Raw genomic sequence first — 21,273 nt, forward strand, 5'->3', positions numbered from 1 at the left:
ACGTGCCGAGTTACCAGCCCTGATGCACAACCTTCAACGAATTCACGCCCCTTCATGCATGTCTCCACACAGAAAACGGTTTAGCTGAGAATCGAACGGACGTCTTACTGTGAGTTGACAACGCTACCGCACCACCACTGCAGTCCTCTAGGGAACACTGTTGTATGCCTTAATAATGATAAGATAAGCACCATGCACTGTTATCCCTTCAGCAAGTGCAGCTGAACACAAACGTTACCGTAAGGAGTGACTTATGCAACACATGAATAAATAAGAAGCTAGAGACTGCAAACTGCTTGTGGCCCCTCAGAACATGATAAGAAACATTTTATTTATCATCATATATTTAGCATCATGTCCTGCAGTACAGAAACTGACCTTATACTATGTGCAATTGTTAAGACAATTGTTTATAACGTAAAATAATCATAGTCAATCAGTTCTACGTACTTTTCACTTGTGTCCTGAAATGAGAGCTGTCATTAGGGAATGTAAATGATCTTACTTGCACCAATCTATAAAAATGGCAAAACAGATCTTTCTTCCAAAAGTATCGTATTCAGTTATAAGCCTAATATTAATCACTGGGGACTGTTTTGAAAGACTTTGTTCAGGGGTTCATACTTCATAGATGAAACTAAGCTAATGACCTTGAGGGCATTTATAAGCCTAGCTGTGTAATCCAAATGTGACCCATACATTTTATGTTTTAGACATTTATATGCGTAGGTGGAAGGGGTTGGCAGGCTGCCTCTGTCCATCAGAGACATAGGCGACAGACCAGAACTGAACTTCTGATTTCTCATCCACTGGTCCAAGTTAGTCTTAATAAGGTTAAAGAAGAACTTTGCTTCACATGGATGAATAGCTTCTTCCAGAGAAAGGGAATTCTCTAAGATACTTATCTGTCTCTCCAACATGTCCTATTTACGTCACAAGAAAAATGTAGGTATTAGGATTTAATAGTTCTAATGCTGTTTGGCTTGTGGATGTGCAAAGGGTTCATCACAGCAAGATCCAAGGATGCCTTATATGCCAGGCATAGGTCACCTCTCAGTAGACTGTATGAGACTGAGTATACATATGGGACTTTCAGATGATCCGTATAGTATATTGTGTGTACCCCCCCCCCATATTCTTTTTGTAAGAAACCTTTGCAAATGCTCCAGTTACTGCATGTGTCTGGTCAGGTACATACTTAAGGGGACACTGCACTCTATGATAGGTCTGTTACAGGCTGAGTACAGTGGTTTGATGACTTCCCTGGGCCTAGATGCCATGACATTACTTATAAGTTGAGCAACATGGAAAGATTTTCTTACTACAGAGGACACATCTTTGCCGAAGACTAGGTTACTATCTACATAAGTTCCCAGATACCTGACTACAGAATCAACTCTTGGGGGTGTTTTCTTGATTACCTTGTTTTCTTGGGTGGCCAGCTTCTCAAAAAGTGGTAAAATACATTTCTTGGCATTGAATTTTAAGCCGTGACTTTGGCACCAGTCATTTGTCTGTGTTAGATATTCCTGAGGGTGTTTTCATCTTGAGGGAATTCTATAACTGCTCCCAGTTTGCAATCATCTGTGAATTTGGTCAGTAAAAGGCTTTTGACATTTGCTTTGCCCTCTGAAAAGTAGATGCCAAAGAGGAGTGGGACCAGTATGAAGCCATGACAGACTCCACTGGTGACCGGCCTCTTTGTGGAGCTGGCCTCACTGATCCTAACCTCCTGGGTCCTATCCATGAGTCATCTGGCTATCAAACACTTTATAAAAGGGTTTATGCCAAGTTCCATATGTTTGTTAACAATGCCCAAGTGGAGTATTTATCAAATGTCTAAAATAGATCAAAGTAGACAGTATGCACTGCTTTACCCTCTTTCATTGCCTTGGTGACCTTTTCAAAGAAGTTCGCCAGCTACAGTGAGCATGACCTTCCTTTGACAAAGCCAAACTGTTATATATCCAGCGTCTGGAGGTCTCCAATGTTCTTGCTGATCATTTCTATGATAATTCTTACCATGACTTTGCAAATAAGACTAGTCAGGTGACTATTGCAGTCCTTCACTCTCATGGCACAATGCCTATTTTAAGAATATAGTAAATAATATAATATGTTTGATAAGTCATACTTTAGACTATTCAGAAAGCATCCCAGGATGTTATTTGGGGTCCATTGAGGCTGTGTTGAGTGCAGCCAGGATTAGTTATAGTGGAGGGGGATATGTTTGAGGGTATTTCTTGGGGAGTGGCTGGGGATGAGTGGGGGGTAAACTTGGAACTGAGTTAGTCAGCCAACAGATTTGCTATATCACTGGGCTCAGTGAATGTGAAACCATTAATAACCAGTTCAGCACACTGCTATATGCTGCCCTTGAGGTTTTTGACATAACAGAAGAAGGCCTTATGGATCTGTTTTGCCTGGGAAGTGATTTATCCTCAAATATGGCTTTATTTGACATAATTAGCCCTCTTAGTTGTCTGTTTAGTTTAATGAGAGAGTTCTTATCTTTACAGGAGTTTCACTTCCTGATTTTTGCCATGATGTGTTTTCCTTTTCTTGTATATCCTGTTTAATTTGGAATGTCACCAGGGTGATCTGTTTTTGGAGCTAGTTATGGCCTTACATCTTATAAGTACAGCAGCCTCTATGCAGTCATTGGCATGGTTGTACAGAGTTTCTGTGAGTAATTCTACTTACTTTGCTGTGTTCTCTGGCTTCAGAATGACATTGAATTTTGACAACCTATCACTTAAAAAAAGGTAGTTTGCCTTGTAATAGTTCATAACTTTTATTGGTTTTACTGACATTACTGAGTTGATTTTCATTTCGAGAAGACAGTTTTATAGTCAGACCTTACCAGAGAGGATGTGATATTGGGGGGAGGGGGCAGTGTTCTTCCATATTTGTGAGTATGAGATCCAGTATGTTGGAGCTTCTAGTGGGCATATGCACTAACTGGTTAAGGAGTTTGCATTTATGAAGTCCAGAAATTTCTGTGCCTGCAGATCTGAGGCCATGTAAGATTCCTTGTCTATGCAGGGGTATTAAATTTCCCCATGTGTAGGGTGTCCGGTATGATGGTAAGTGTCTCCAGTAGGTCCAAGTACACACAGTGAGTTTCATAGGACATGGGGGTGATCTATACCTTGCTAGGATATGGTACAAGGTTTCATCTATAGTGATCTGAATGTGGAGAAACTCCAGCTCGTCATCTTGTTTAACCAACCTAGAGGTACGCTTGTTATTGAAGTATAATGAGACGCCTCTGTCTTTGGCCCCTGTCTGTGCCGTTGTTGGCCTAAATATGTGAAAGGCACTGAAACCTTGCACTGCTGGAGTATTCTCTGTGGCTTTAAACCATGTCTCAGTAACAGCACAGATGTATAGATTTTCAAGGTTGAGGAGGGCTTCGAGGGGTGCAGTTTTTTGTTTAGGCAACTGGAATTGAGGAGTAACATCTTGAGGTTCGGTTGAGTTGATTTTGCTTATGTCAGTAGGTATGTCAGTTTGGCATTGCCTAAAAAAGGCATTATGGAATGGATTAAAGTTTTAGCCAATATTAAAAAGCCTAGAAGGGACAGGTCTAGACCATCCTGGTAAAGCAATGTGTCCGTTAGTCATATCTTCCTGTGCTGACAAGTATTGGTTCCCCTTAGATTGATACCAGAAACTCACCCAGTTGTTGAAATCAATCATCTTTTGCTCATTTTGTAGCATCATCCTTGGTGAAGGTAGTATGCTGTTCAGTGCTAGGCTGATACCACCCTGAGGCACATAGTCTGAGGGCTCCATAATGTCTCTCTTCATATTGTCCAAGGTGGAACATCTCCATGTCACTTACATATACATGGAATATGATGAAGTTATAATAGGACCTATGGTGTAATGAATGGAGTGCATGTATAATCTGATGGATCCTGCTCCGGGTAGTCAGCTAACTATTATCTTCCCCATGTTCCGCCTGGTTAAAGAGGCATCAGCATGTCTTACAATTATTACCAGAAGACTGTGTTTCGAACCAAGATTTAGACTTAATACTGCATAGTTTCTTTAGTTCAAATTCATGCTTAAGACATTTATTGAAATTAGTCCAATATCATGCTTAACACATTTAGCAGAATTCTATAAACCAATCAACCTGGCTGTGGATAAAGGTAACTTCATCATATATATACACCACATCATTAAAATATTATAGACAAACTAATCTTAAGATGTGTTCATCATCACCATCAACTCCTTTTACCATTTTTTTACAGAGGGTCAGGATGTCACATCAGCTGTCACCATCTACCTCAATTCATTCTTGCTCTCCTTCCTTCTTCAACAGTCATGCCTGACTGTTGTAGGTCTTCTCTCACACAATCCCTCCATCTCTTTGCTGGAGGCCCCTGGTTTTTCTTGCCTTCTTCCTGTCTGTCCCACGTCTTCTTCACCAGATTGTCTTCTGCTTCCCTGCATTTGTGCCCAAACCACCATAAGCTGTTCCCTTTGATCTTCTCTGCAAATGGAGCTATTTTGGCTTCTGCTCTTATGTTCTTATTTCTTTGTCTGTCCCACAGTGTGCATCCTATCAACAATCTTGGGCACTTCATCTCCATCACCTCTAGTTTCCTCAGCTGCTCGTCCATCAGTGCACAGGTTTCTGTACCATATAATGGGTAGTACTGGCCACACCACTGTTTCATATACCTTACTTTTCAGCTTCTTTGGCATTCTTCTGTCACACACTAACCCTGACATTCTGCTCCTGTTGGCTGTGGCCCCTCTGATTCATTCATACGTCCTATCTCCTCAACCACTCATCACAGATACTTGAAACTGTTAACCTGTTCCGCTGTTTCCCTCCTAGCTCATTTCTCAGCTTTTTCTGATTTCCCCCACTTGCTGACATTACAACTGTACTCTGTTTCATCCTATATGTTTCAGTTTTGTATTCCATTTCTCATCATGTGTTGAGGGTCTTGTTCAGAGCCTGTATATAATGCCAAATTATCTGCATATATCAGCTTTGTTGATCTGACCTTGCTGACCTGTTTGCTAATGTAGTCCAGTACCAGTATGAACAGCAGTGGTCTCAGAACTGAACACTAATGCACATCCACTCCCTCTGGGATCACCTCTGCGTGTGCAAACACTGTTCATAGTTGTGTTATTGGGTCATTATACATAGCCTGCATTAATTCTACTATTGTTTCTTGGACTTTGAACCATCACAGGTCTGCCCAAATCAACTTTCTTGCAAATTTGTCATACATTTTCTCCTAGTCAGTGAATGCCCAGTTGAACTATTTTCTTCATCTCTAGCTTCTCAACTATCCGTCTCACTACAAGCATCTGGTCAGTTGTACTGCATCCTCATCTGAATCTGAACTGCCCATCTCCATTCTTACTTTTTTACTACTCTGCTTACTTGGTTATCAACCACCGTCTCCAGAATTTTCATGCAGTGAAACAGGAATTTGATACCTCTATACTGCCCACAGTTGTGAATGTCCCCTTTGTTCTTGTACATTGACACTAGTATACTTGTTCTTCAGTCATCTGGGATACGGCTTTCTCTCCATACTGTTATGAGTACCCTCAGGAGCCATTTTTATTTCTTTATTTATTGATATTTGATTACTGAGAAAGTCCATCTGGGTAGGAGCCCATTTTTGGTGGAGGCCTGGGAAAAAAATATATTACAAAATATTTTAAGAACAATAATTTTACAATCTTTAACAATAATACAACAAAAACTACAGTTTAAATAATTATACCAAATTCACCATAATATGAAAATATTGGTTAAGAACAGATACAAGTTATATGACAATGATTTAATATGTACAGAAATTTTAGTCAGTTTATAGAGAAATTAAAGGTAACAGCTTAATATAAACAGGAATTGCAATATCAAGTAAGGGAAAATCAAGCTTTTGGTATATTTAGAGAGAAACCAGGGGAGAGAAAATAAAAGAAGTAAGGAAGTGAGTGAAAAAGGGAGAGTAAGGAGGTGTAAGGTATGAATGAATAGGCATTTGTTTGCATTTAGGGATGTAGTTTATCCTGGTGCTGAGCAAGAACAGAGACAGTTTTTGGCTAGGAAGTCTTTTAGTGTGGTTTTGAAGGATAGGAGAGAGGGTATTGACCTTTTGGATACAGGTAAGGAGTTCCAAGCCTTAGCAGCATGGTACGAGTACAGACAATGACCAGCAGCTTTGATATGTCTGTGGACAGACAGGAGTTTTTAGTCATTGGATTGTAATGACTTACTGGGAACATAGCTGTATAGAATGTTATTTAGTGCCGGACAAACAGATGGATTCTGAATAATTTTATAGGTGGTAAGATGCTATGTATATGTGTATGCATTTCTCCCCTAACTCACCCAACATCTTGAACATGTCTGCCGTAATCTTATCTGAGCCTGCTGCTTTCTCTGGCTTAATTTTCCTAAGTGCTGTTCTTACTTCTTCTAGGGTGGGCTCCTCTTCTTCTTTCATAGTAAGCTGTGTCTGGGGCAGTACATTTTCTATGGGGTTTCTTCATTTAGAAGCTGCTAGAAGTATAACTTCCATCTGCCTTTGATGTCCTGTGGACTTGTGAGCAGGTTGTTATTATTTAGGACAGATGTTAACAAAGTTGTCTGATAATGAGACCTATACTTTGTTACACAAGTTCCAATTTAACATTTGAGAAGGGTTCAGGTAAATATTTTTGACTTGCATATGAGTTGTCTTTTATCCTGCGAACTGTATGAGTTCTTTAAGGTTGAGCATCCTTTGGTTCCAGTGTTATAGGGACTTCATAAAATTCATAAGGACCCATGTGTACCTCCTATGAGACCCATTGTTTCTATTCATGGCTGGCTGACTGAGTTCTGATCGATTCATGTTGAGAAAACATTACAACCAGTATTAGATACTGTTCATACAGTTTTGAAAGATACTAAAAATGTTGTTTCTGATTTATAAAACCAGTATAATACTTTCCACAATGTGTGTGATTATTTTTTGTTACATTAGATGTGAATTCCTTATTTACTGTAATACCAAATGATGTTGCGGTGGAGAGTGTTATGCAATTTATATGTCATTATAGTAAGTTTACTAATGGGTAAATTAATTTGATTTGTTTACTTCTTGATTTGATTTTAGAGAATAATGTATTTTTGTTCAATGACAAGTTTTATTTCAGAAGGTTGGTGTCACTATGGGCACTGTGTGTGTGTGCCAACAGTTACACCAATATGGTTTTGCTATATTGGGAGTTGAATCCAGTACTGAACGGCAATTCTTTTGTGGAATATGTCAAGTATTATGGATGTTTTGTAGATGATATTTTTCTTGTGTGGACAGGCTCTGTTCAGTGTTTGTATGATTTTACTGATTATTTGCAAAGGATGACTTCCTTCTGAAGTTTGCATTCAAATACTCTGATACTTTCACTAAGTTTTGGGTATTCTTATTACTAAAGATATTAAGGGAAGGTTAGAACTACTGTTTATAGGAAGCCTTGTAAAAAGAATGTTACCTTGCACAGATCTAGCATGCATCCCCAACATGTTCATAAGGATGTTTTAAAATGTCAATTTGTTAGAGCTGCTAGGTTGAATAACAATGAAAATGTCCTTTCTGAAGCTTTTAAAGACATGCATAGAGATTTTTTACTAGAGGTTATTCACCAGATGAAATTGATAAAACTATTACTGAAGTATTAGGTATACTAATGCTAAACGATTTTTTCAGATTCAGGAGTTAGGGTTAATAAAGTGAATGATATCACTGGTTCAGGTTATGCTAACTGAAGTTGTTTTAAGATATTCGAGTGATGTTAATTTAATATGTGAAGTTGTGAAAAAACAACTGGCTGATTCTGATGGTTGATGAGTGCTTTAAGAAAGTCCTAGATGAACAACTAAGTTTTTCTTTTAAAAATAGTAAGGCCATTAAACGGCAACTTTGTTATAGATATAAGAAGGGTGATAAGTTTTCAGAATGTGTTGGGACCTTTCCATGTAATTCATGCAGTGCTTGTAAATATGTTTGATCTGTTTTCTGGTTTTATATACCCTGATTCTGTCCATATCTTTAAGCTTAATTTTTATGCTAATTGCAAAAGTGTTGATTTATTATATCTGGCACAATGTTGTACGTGTTTCTGTTTCTATGTAGATAAGACCAATCATACTTTGAGAAAACATATTCTTGAGCATGTAAGTGATATTAGAATATTGAAGCCATCTAGTACTTCAGCCAAACATATCAACACTTTTGGTAAAACACATTCATTTAGATTTTTCATTTTACAATTGTTGAATTTTGGGTTGGGAGGATGATTATGCTAATAAGACTGAATGTGTGGAATTGAAATGGATATTAGAACTGTGAGCCAATAGAGGCCCCGAACTTAATGATACTGTCTCTTTAAAACTGGTACTTAAATCATATGCCTTATTCCATTAGTTTGATTGATTTGTGTATTTATATAGTTAGTTGCAATTAATTTTATGATCTAATGAAGTGCCTTTTGGAACAAAAGCACTTACTATTGTCTTATTAAAGTTTTATAGTTTTCATTTTTGCCATGTTGGTCCGTCTTTCTTCTCTTTATGTACTTGTGAGCAGGGTATTGCTGGCATTCCTTATGAAGGGTGTCTGATGACTACCTTCTATAGAGTTTTTTTGTGATGTCTATGAGTCACTTTCCAGAAGTTGGTCCGGTGCCTCAGATGCCTTGTTCTTTGGTAATACAACTGCTCTCTTAGCCTCTTTGTTAGCCAACTTGTATTTCTTCTTAGTCTGGTCTATCTTTTCTATTCCCCACTTTTTTCTGAACTCCTTCTTTCTGTTGATGACTTCCTGGACTTCTGCATTCCACCACCACTATGTAACATATTTCCATACTCGGCTCAGCCACATATCTGTTCTACAATCCTCACACATGCTGTTTTGTGATGCTGCCTTCTTCAACTCTAGATATTTCCTCTTCCTGAGGTGCTAGAGCTCTGAGTATTTCCTTAAACTCTTGTGCTTTCTCTGCAGTCAATGTTCAGATCTTCATTGTAGTCTCTGTTGACCTTATAGCATTCTCTGACCACTGCTTGCAGCTGACTGTGGCAACCAGTGGTTTATGATGTGGGTCAACTGTTTCACTGGTGATGACTTCACAATCACTGATGCTACCTAATTGCCCTTTTCTTACAAGAAGGAAGTCTACCTGAGTTGCATGTTGGCTACTCTTGTATGTGACCTTGTGACTGTCTGTCTTGGTGAACCATGGGTTGGCCACCACCAAACCATTTGCCAGACAGAAGTCTAGAATGGCCTCTCTTTCTTTATTCCTATTATCTCACCAATTTGGACACTAGCAATCCTCATATCCTGTTCTGCCTGTCCCAAAATGAGTATTCAGGTATCCCATTATCACCACTAACTCATGGTGTCCTGATACATCTAGTAGGTCTTCATACTGCTGTCTGAATGCACTCTTTTCCTCACTATCACAACCTTGTTATGGTGCATAGGCCAAGATTATGAATAGTGCCCTATCTTTAAACTAAAGTCTGATTTCCATGACTCTATCACTTGTTCTCATGCTACCCCTCACTATCTTCTGAAGACTCCATCACCACAATTACCACACCATTTCGTCTGTCCTCCCCATCTGATTAGTAGACTGTGGATCCCACACCAAGTGGCTTTGCTGCACTTCCCTTCCATCTTGTCTCCTGGATATACAAGAAGTCTAACCTTCTCCTTACCATCATGTCATTGCTTCCAAGCTACATCCTGTAAGTGAACTTTTATTGAGTGCAGGAATCCTCAGTTCATTTTTGGCAGATTGATTGGTTTTGCATCCAGCTTTTACTCAACAGCTATAACAGGTAATCCAATCTTATTAACTCAGGCCTGCTTGGCTTTATGGTATGCACACACTGGCTAGTAGGAGTACATAGACCCCCTCCCACCAGTAGCATGGTCACTGTCATAGGTCAAAGTAACTCAGGTCCTCAGCTCGCTTATCACTGGCAATACCTATGCACATTTTTGGCAACATTAGTCAACATGATCAGACAACCTAGAGCCAATTTTACACCTTCAAGTAGCTATCACCACCGTGATCAGTCAGTATTCTCCTGTCTAGAGGATACAGCACACAACAGCTGATCCCCAAAGCAGTTGGTCTATACAACATGTTTTTAGCAGGTGAGTGGAACCCCACAGAGACATAGGGAGAACGTGCAAAATACACACAGGCATTGGCCAGAGGTCAGGATTGAGGTAACCATTTGAAATGTCATAACCTACTAGACTGAGTCCCAAAACACAGGCTAAATGGTGGGAAAACATATTTACATACACTAATTCTGAAATGCCATTTCTCAGAATATTCCCTTTTCTCCAGGGTGTGGTGATCTGAGAGTTGATATATAGAAGTTTAAAGTAGAAGAGTGATTTTCAACATTCACTCTTCTCTAGATTTTCAGTCTTTTTGTGACTTGTCAGCACTCAGTATTTCAAGCGCTGATATTTTAATATGGAACCCAGGACTGAACCTTGTACCTTGTGCATGGGAGGTGAAGACCTCACCCATTATGCCAACTAAATAGAGTTAATCCATACTGTGACATCCATGCACTGGCCCAGCAATCAAGGAGCCTCAATCCTCACCATTAACACCACTAAGGGGCGTCCACATTGGGAAGGATAGCAAATACACCCACAGTAAAGAACAGTTTCCTTTAAGAACGCACAGAGATCACAGTCAGTCTGGGGCTGGTTTCTCCCTTTCTCTCCAGATCCCAAATAAGACTCCCCACTGACACAGCTATAGGGTCCAGATCTCAGCCCCTTCTGCCCAGACTATACGGTAGTACCACTTGCCACCAACCACTAATATCAGCTACTAATAAGGCCCAATTATCAAAGGGTGTCCAATTATTACTGTGCAATATTATTATCCAAATGGTAAGTGTGACAAGAACTTTTAAGGCTTATTGGAGTGGCTTGGCCAGTATCACTATATACATGCAATGTACTCTAGAGCTTAAATTATCTCTACACAAAACAGCCACAGTTGAAATGTTTAAAAATATGTAATAGTAAATAATAAAAACACAAGACAATACTTCTTACTACACAGTACTAGTCAAGAGTTCAGAGATCACAGAGAAATGCTTAAAATAATACAGTAGAAAAGTTCTGACATCAAAACAGAAAACAACTAGTCTAATCTTCCTATTTCCTAGCTATTTTTAACAGAGACACTAAAGTCTAAGATCCTACTTACATACAGACACAGGCAGAGTGCCGGTGAATTGGATGTTCTCAAGACAAATGCAAAAATGCTCTCTCTCTGTCTCTGAGAAAGTTCTTTTTATTGATAATACATCCTGCTGACTGATTTTAGATTACATCATTCTTAACAATTCTCTGGTTTCCCAGGCTAACAGAAACTCTACATTAACATTTCTTAGTAAGCTTGCAATTGGTCAGGAAACTACAGTAATTAAAGACATTATATATGTAAAAATCTAGCAATTAACTCTAGTCTCAAAACAATAAGAAGAATTCCTTCATCCAGAACTCTTGGCTCTGAGTTTTCATATCAAGCAAGTATACAATTCTTGACTTATCAGCTTTCCTCCAGCAGACTGCAATGTGGTTACATTTTTGCAGTTCAACATGCAATACAGTATTTTCACATTTAAGAGAACAAGCCTGTGGCTTATATTAATATTTACAAATGACAGAATTATCTACAAAATTCTATCTAGCTAGGCTGGCAGCCTTCACATATCTTCACACATACCTAACCAGATGAAGTTCCAGATGGTTAGAACACAGAACAAATAGTAAGAGTATTACTTGGGCTGGAGAATAGTAAGCTGTGGAGTACCAGTCATTTTATTAACAGGCAAGTTTTTGTTCAGCTTGATTTGTTTCAATATGTCCAATTATTAAAAATAGTTATCTAAGTATATTAGCAATATTAAAATAGGAATATGTGCTACTTCCATGGAGAATATGAAAATAATAAGCAACTACTTAAAAAGATGTGCACTCATGGTTACTTAGCATGCTCTATACTTTAATCCTAACAAGTGTTTTGCTGTGATCTATGGCAGTAATGTGGCAGCTCCCAGAATGCTATTAAATGATACAACAGTTGCCACTGCTAATGAAATAAGTAACTTGGGAGTACTGACTGACTAAAGACTAACCCCCAGATTCACTAATCTTCCATGCAGGACTAGCGTAGTCCTGCATGGAAGCGCCCATTTAGGAGCAGCAGTGCGCCATGCATATTAACAAGGCACGCTGCTCGAGCTCCTAGGCTTACATGGAGTGTGTACGAGTGCAGGTGGCGTGGCTGATAGCAGAGCTCTCAGAATAAACATGCCCCTGCAATGTAGAACAGGAGAAAGGGGTAAGGAATGAGCGAGACTGGTCATAGGTGTCCACATATCCCCACCAACAGTCCCCTATGTGTACCACAGCAACAATACGTAAAAATAAAATGTAGAAACCCATTTGTTTTCTTTTAAAAATCCAATTAAAGCTACCCGTAGGTGCACGGGTGTGCCCATCGCTTAACTATGGTTAAAGCTGGTGTAAAGGCTGAAGAAGGTAACAAGGAAAATATATGCAAATGAAGCAGCACAGCAATAGTGTAGTGGGCAGAGCATTCACCTAACGTGCTGGCATTCCCGGTTCGAGTCCCGCTGCAGCACAGTCTATTTTACATGGCAAAGCACGTTATAACCAATATGTTTGTTGAAAAACCCACTAAATAACATATATTTATGAACTGCAGTACTGCAAGAAATGCAAATGTGGAGTGTCAGTGTCAGAATGAATAAGGCACTAGTAAGTAGGTTTAAGCACAAATAAGCAATAGTAAGCATATGTAAGCACTAGTAAGTGGGCTTAAGCCCATTTGCATGGCGGTAAGCAATGCCTACACTGGTTAAGCAAATCTGAAGCTAACTCTCTGTAAGCAGATGCAACAGCAGGTTAGCAGTGCTTACTTCAGCACAAACCCCCACAAACCCACTAACAACTGCTTAAAAGTGCCTTAACCACTCTGTATCCAATGGCCCTTGTTCTGCCCAGGAACAAAATAAACAGCCTCTGCTAGGCTTGAACACAGGGCCCCACATAGTACAGCCAACATGATTTACCACTAAGCCATGTCAGATATGTGCATCCCTGATGTATTCAAAACATATCAACCAGCCCAGTCATTCAACAGTACAGAGAATGTATTCCAACATGAAAATTTATATGTGTGAGTAAATATATTAATATCTAAACAGATACAACATATCAATAATGCATATATATATATATATATATATATATATATATAGATATAGAAATATATATCTATAGAAATATATACATATATATATATATATATATATATATATATATATATATATATATATATATATATATATATATATATATATATATATATATATATATAGCCACACATCTGTAGATAGCAATGGTAGACTGACAAAAACAAATATGTCCACATGCACTGTTAATGGAGTTGAGACTCCCCAAACAATATACGTCATGTACGAATAGGCATACCCCACCACACAGCCAAACACATCTGCCCTGCAGTACACTACCAAATGTTACAGATCCCATAAGCAGGACCTGACATGATGTGCACAACATGTAAACAGTACTACAACCCACCTGTATGATGTCAGGCTGGTATTGGTAACATATCATGCAGTGCAGTGTGGTTCCCATAGGAAATGTAAAATATGGAAGCTATCAACATCCCCAGGATACATATACACAAACACATATGTGCAGATATACATATATCTATATCTATCTATATATATATATATATATATATATATATATATATATATATATATATATATATAAATACATATACATGTGACTACACAGACACACACAGTGATATGTACAGTAAGATACTTATGTAGAAGATGCACACAATATGGAACAGCCACTATGCCTACAGTTCACACCTGAACAACTGGACACTGCATGGGCCACCCATACAAATACAATTGTCGCCTGCAACATATACCCACAGAGAGGTCATAGAAAAAACACCACACACAGGTTTGCAGAAATGGAAAACTTTTATTTGTGTACTATTACAGTTCTGTATGCCATGTCATATAGCTGTGCCGACACTGACATCCATATAAACAGTAATGCAACTGTGAAACAGATATACTAATACAGTAGTCTGGAAAGGTTCACAACTATTGCTGTCCAGGCCAATGCCTTCAAATTCTACAATAGTAAAGACAGACTGGGCCACAGGATACCAAACAGTCAGCAGTATGTAATGCAGGTGTATAGTTCAGCAGCCTCTATCAACACTCTGTACAAAATCACTAGGTGTTGAAGATTTCAGTTGAACAAATGGGATGTAACTGTTACATAACAAGGCATAACTGACTCCATCACAAACACACTGACAAACAGAACAGTCTTGTATGGCAGGAGGCAGTAGGTCTGCATTAACCCAATATATGTGAGTAATGTAAATATAGGTGAAGTATACGGTACTGTACATCCATATACCTTAAGGCAGCTCACCCCTGATACCCCTACATTTTGTAACAGCCTAGGTCAGTTATGGTGCATCCCCCCTAGACTCAATACTACAGGCCCATATACCACTGTTACATACAGTGGCCTCTGGAGTGCATAAGGGCACACATGTATTGTTTTGGTGGAGCCCACACATATATGGCCCCAGCACCACTGTATGTGTGGGGGATACAACAACAGTGGACTGATGGCAGCAATGGCAGTGTGATATGCACACAGCCCATTACAGAACAACCTCTGACAGCATGTCATATGTGCAAAGCTTGGTATGTAGGTGGAGTACAAAGGCTGGAACACAGGCCCATATGTGGGAAACTGTTGCCATACACTAAGCAAGTTGCTGGTGTTACAGGATAGTCTGCAACATACCCTTAGCCAGGGAATTGAAATTAGAAACATAAATGGATATAGCCATGTACTGATAGCACTCAACACACACACTGCCAGTGAAATATCTGACACCGGACCTGTGTGGTGGACAAACAAAACATGATAAGCACACCTCTGGCCACCAACAGGATAGGCCCACAGTTGAGAGCTATGTGACAGACTGCATTCCAAGGTAAACTAGTATGTACACACACACCCTGTAACACCAGTACTATACAAAGCATAACACAACTCTACTCACACTCCGTCTGTAGTTTGGAACCTCCTACAAATATGTAACTGGCCTAAGTGTGCTACCTACTGTCTGTAACACTGATGCCCACACACAGGAAGGATGTCCATCACACAGGAAAGGTAAAGGGACCAAGCCCACATGATATAGGGATTTATAGTAGCTGGTTGCCATGACAGTGGTAATTGGAAGTACTACACAGCAAGCTGCATGCATTTAGCAAGTGTAGAACACTGACTGTTGCAAAGGCCATCAGCTGATCAAGTGCATCACCTAATAAAGCCAGGCTGCAATCTACCCCAAACAGCTCAATCCATTAACAGGAGGCAGAAAGCAAGCAAGTTAAAACAAAAGCGGAAAAAAAGAAATATCTTAGAAAAATTACAGCTGAAAATGCAGCCATCTACACACCTGCCAGTCATTAATATATCATTCCCGCAACAAGTATGTGAAGTATATGTACATGTATTAGAATGTAGTACCTGGTCCATTGTAATGTGATAGATGATGTGGAATGAGTTATATGTGCCAGCAGGTGTTGTTGTGATGATGGTCAACTGAACAACTGCTATGGACAATAGTGTTTGTCCATGTGGGTAGAAGGCCATAGCTGTTAACTGTGCAGGTCAGCACTGACATTCAGGATGTAAGCCATCATAGTGTGTGTTGTGTAATGGGGATTATGCATATGACGTGGCCAATAGCCGGTGGTGGAAGTAATGCCAGTATGATGGACATGTGGGATCCACAGACCACCACTGGCAGGATACCCAGGTGAATCTGTAATGTAGCATGCTGGAATGACATAGGTGTGTAATAGGGTTACCTGCAAACAGGTCTCACATATACCCCACTAATGTCAGGCCATGTCCATATGTGGCACCTGTCTGTGTTGCAGCAAGGCAGAACAGTGCAGCTGTGCAGGAAGGTGTTGTGAGATTGTGGAGCTGATGACTGAATGTACCTCACATATAGGTATGCATATGTGTATATATGTCACATATATAATATATAAGGATAAATGTATATCAGTATGTATGTCCAGAAATATACATATACCCATTTGTAGACATATATATGTGCATATATATATATATATATATATATATATATATATATATATATATATATATATATTCACATATATCTACACATACATAGATATATACCTATATGCAAATGTCTACATCTGTACAAACACACACACAAACAGATATGTATGGAAAAATATGTCCCCTGTATCACTACCACAATGATGTGTGCTATGTGTGAGGCAGCAGCACACATAGCAATACACAGAGATATCTACAGCTGGTAGTGTGTGCACCATGGACGGGTATGTCACATGTTAGTCCCATCCTAGTACCACAATGCCTCTGCCTGTGAAGTATGCAATGGGAATATGGGGAAATATGGCAGATACACATGTGGAGGTGGTCAGGATTGGTAGATATAGAGGACAGTCTACAGGGGTGGTATGTGACACATGTGGTGGGTAAACACTGTGGATGGTGTGTGTGGTCCATGATGTGGACACCCCATGGTCCCCAATATGGCCACAGTGGGAACAAGGCTCCCACCAACTGCCACTCACAACAGCAGTCCACGTCCTGAAGGTGCCAGGTCTGGCGGCTGAGCAGGAGGAGCATGTTGGCCATGTGAATGTGTACTGGGTGCCTCAGACTGATGTAGCACATCCCTCATGTGTCTGTGGAGTCTGGTATGGAACAGACCCTACACCTGAGCACAGGGGACAGGAACATGTTGGTGTGTGCCCTGGGGGGGTGCAACATCCCCTGAGTGGTTCCACCTGATGGTATTGCTGTAACAGTACATGAGGAGACCCCAGGATGGCACACACATGTGATGTGGCCAGGTATCCTGGTCTGATGGGTGTGGAGAGGAGGATCAGCTGGCTAATGGAACATATACATGTTATTGTGTCACTGTCATAGTACATATGTTGGTAGTAATAGTCTACACAATCCTGGTACATGTCCAACAGGATGCATAGAACGTCCCCCCCCAATAACACAGACTGTCAGATGTGCAGCAATTGCAGAGCAGCCATACCACTGGCATATATGTAACCATAGTGGCCCTGACAATGTCATGCAAGTGAATAGTCTGTAACAGGCCAGCAATGTTAGTGTCCACACAGGGGACATGGCTACAATCACATAGCAGAAAGTGTGGTACAATACACAATCTGTCTAAATGGTAGTTAACCTGTAGCCATACCTAATGAGTTATGTGTATAGTCTGTTGAAGCTGATATGGTGGGGGGGGGGGTGACAGAGATGTGTATTATGAAATATGGTAACCTTGCCATATGAGTCACTCAGGCCTGTTTCCATCCTCATGTTTTTCAGGCAAGATGGCACACATCAGGTTGCCTGTGTATTCAGCGGAGGAGAATGAGGTCATTATCAACCACCTGGTTCAGCACTACATATGTCCTCTTTGGCAAGACAGCACATGACCAGCAGGAGCAGACCACCCTGTGGAATGATGTAGTCCACAGGGTCAATGATGTCGGCCTGCATAACTGCAGTTATGAGCAGATCTGGCATCATTGCAGTGACCTGCTTCACAATGCCTGTCGGCATGCTGTCACAGTCTTGGGGGATCACGGGAAGGCATGCCATCCATTCCCCCCCTGATATGTGTGGTGGAGCTCCTGGCTAGCCTTGTGACACCTGAACACCATCAACCACTGGACCCCTTTGTGGAGGTGGGTGTCACCCACACACCAGCCGAGGAGCATGCAGGTAAGGACACAGGGCACATCAGTAGACCACTGTTGTGTAAATATCTGCAGTGGTACAAGTCGATCATGCATATCTGATATGTCATACAAATATTGTGTTGCTGCATTGTAGTGATAAACAGATGTTCAGATGTGGTACTATTGTGAGAATTTACGGTTGATGTATGGTAGTACTGTAGCAGTGCCACAGGTGTGGCCACTGATATTGCATCTCTCACCCACTTATGTAGGTCCCTCCAGGGTAACAGCAAGGCAGCAGCCTGTAGCTGGTGAGTATGTCTTATGTAGATGCATGCCAACACACCGGACATGTAATGGTGATGTTATATTCCATGCACACATCTAACACACCTACCCTGAATGCATGCTGTACACGTGCATGTATTGTTGCTGTAAAATGCATGATCTCACAGGGGCGAACATGATGGGGTATAGAAAGGGTATGTCACACACCTGCATGACAACTAACATCTTGTCATTGCAGAATGTGTCCACAGGGGGTAACATACTGTTGGTAGACATGGCCTACAGTAGTGACATGTTCTGAACAACACCCACATACAGTGCAACACCAGAGTACATACCTGTAGGGCAATGCCAACTGATGCTGAGATACACTATGACATATGGCATTACAGTAGTCCACATTATCAGCTTGGTCTAAGCTGCAACATGTGGTGTTCAGTGTATGGGACACTGCAAGCTGACACATATGTGTAGGGTTTACCTGTCATGCATCTGCATAAATGCTGAGGGGGGGGGGGTCTCAGCATGAAACACCAGTGCACTGCAGCATCCTAAGGATAGTAGGAATGGCTCTATCTGCATATAGTCAGGTCCAGGACCTGTGGCAGCTGTAACCCTACCCACACTGCAATAGTGATGGCATTGTGTGAACACCATGGGATGTGCACATGAGTAGACCTTGCAATCATGCAAAATAGGGGGACATTTGTAGGGCAGGCTGAACATACCCTTGCAATTGCAGAAGGCCCATGCTGGTATACCCCTGCCATGAGCAGTGACTGCTGTAGTACACACAACAAGAGGTGTGATAAACCGTCATGATAAGGGTGTGCACGCATATCCCCACATGATGTGTATGTATTGTGGTCAGCAGCCACACACCTAATACAATCTGTAGACACTGCATGTGAAAGTACAGGACATATGTTACATACCGGGCTTGTGTACAGCTAAGATATGCAGTGCTGTGGTCCCATGGCAAATCACGGATGTGCGTGTAAAAGCAATAAAGGTGTGTACACCCCCCAGAGCCATGGTATGCTCTGATGGTTGTCAGTGTAAGCATTTCTGCAGTGGCCATACATGGTCTGTTGATGTTGACAGCTGTAAATCAGGCATCAGGCATTCACCAATGACAACAGTCCTCATATCATCCCAGGTATGTGTTGCTAAAACACATAGGGGCTGTGAGAGGTACAGCTGGCATAACTGACACAGTACTACACATTCCACAATGAGTTAGACACCTGTGAGTTGTGGAGCACAGTACATGGCAGGGTACAGAACAGGTGCACAGCAATAATGTGTACATGGGTGCAGTGGTATCCAGGGGAAGGGGCATCACCTAGTCACAGCACATGTATCAAACACATGTACACCATTGCTAGCATGGTGTGAGTATAGCTGAACTGCATGCTGTTCTGTACCATATGTTCTGCATGTTAGCAGATGGGTAATTGGAGGACTGTGTGTACAATCATTGTGCAACTTCACGTGTGTGTGTGTGTGTGTGTGTGTGTGTGTGTGTGTGTGTGTGTGTGTGTGTGTGTGTGTGTGTATATGTGTGTGTGTGTTTGCATCCTGGTGGTTAGTTAGTTTGCCTGCAGGGTCACTCTGGCAAAGTGGTGGGAGGTAGATGCATGTATGTATGATGTGTCTGTGCACGTGTGTGTCTGTGTGTGTGGCCATCTATGCACATGTATGATTGTGGGGTGTTCATACAGCTGTACTGGACATGGAGCGCCACATTGCTCACCAGGAATACCTGTCATGTACTCACAGGACAGCAAATAGTATAATATGGCCTGTAGCATGGATCAGGCATCCAGAGGGAAGGTAGACCCCAGGTACACACTTAATATTGCTGTAAGCAGAGAGGTCCCCTACAGCCCACATATGCAGCTCTACAGATGCATTGGGGAAGTAATAGTAAACACCATGGAGTGTATCCAGATATTACAGCTGACTCATGATGGGCTGACGGAGCAGCATATCTGGCATATACTGAGCATTACATACACATGACACCCCAGTGGGAGCTATTATGGGTACAACATAGTAGCCCACACATATAGGGGCCATGCACATCATTCTGGGCATACAGAGGGTGTATACCGAATGACACCATTGAGGCCATGTTACTCCACTACACACAGGTCAGGCAGGTAATGTAGTAACAGGCCTTGTGTTGTGCCCGCTTGTGTGGGCATTTAGAGGACTGTGATGTTAATGAGTGGTATCACTGTGTGTATGTTAACAAGTGTGATGCAGGATGGGGTAACACATGGGTATATACATGGAACTGTCTGTAAAGCCATGGACAGGTAGGTATTATGGAGATGTGTGTGTGTGTGTGTGTGTGTGTGTGTGTGTGTGTGTGTGTGTGTGTGTGTGTGTGTGTGTGTGTGTGTGTGTGTGCGTGTACTGTTAAGCAATGCTGTACAGGTTTTAAAGTGTGGTTATTGTTTTCCCCCACAGGTGGCAAGGTGGGTCAGGGTCCCTCCTGCACCCAATCTGATGTAGGTGTCCATACAGACACCTATGATGATGATGATGATGATAATGATAATGTTGAGGCACAGGTGGGGTTGTCAGGGGCCGACACTGCACCAACATTTGACATCCCCCCTTTTAGCCAACCACACCCCCACACAATTACAGTGCTTTTACACACCCCATCACTAGTGGCCATAGCAGAGGGACAGCTGGTGTTCAGTAGCAGTGCACAGGAAAGTGTGGTAACCATGCCTACTGTGCACAGTCACAGCAAACATAGCCGGATGTCCAGCAGGCTGTCACATAGGTGGATGTCCCATGGTGCTTGTGGTAGAGCCACTGGACATCATGCCTCTGGCATAGGCAACATAGCTGCAACCAGCAGAAGCATGCTCCAGGCTGCAATGGCAGCACAGGCATGTATTGAGCGTTACACCAGACAGGGCCTTAGGCTGCAGAGGTCTGCACTCGCATCTGTAAGCGACAGCCTCCGTGAACTGTCGGGTGCCATCCATGCTTCTACC

The sequence above is a fragment of the Protopterus annectens genome, chromosome 3.part0, assembly GCF_019279795.1.
Source record: "Protopterus annectens isolate FY-2018-M chromosome 3.part0, PAN1.0, whole genome shotgun sequence".
Taxonomy (NCBI): domain Eukaryota; kingdom Metazoa; phylum Chordata; order Ceratodontiformes; family Protopteridae; genus Protopterus; species Protopterus annectens.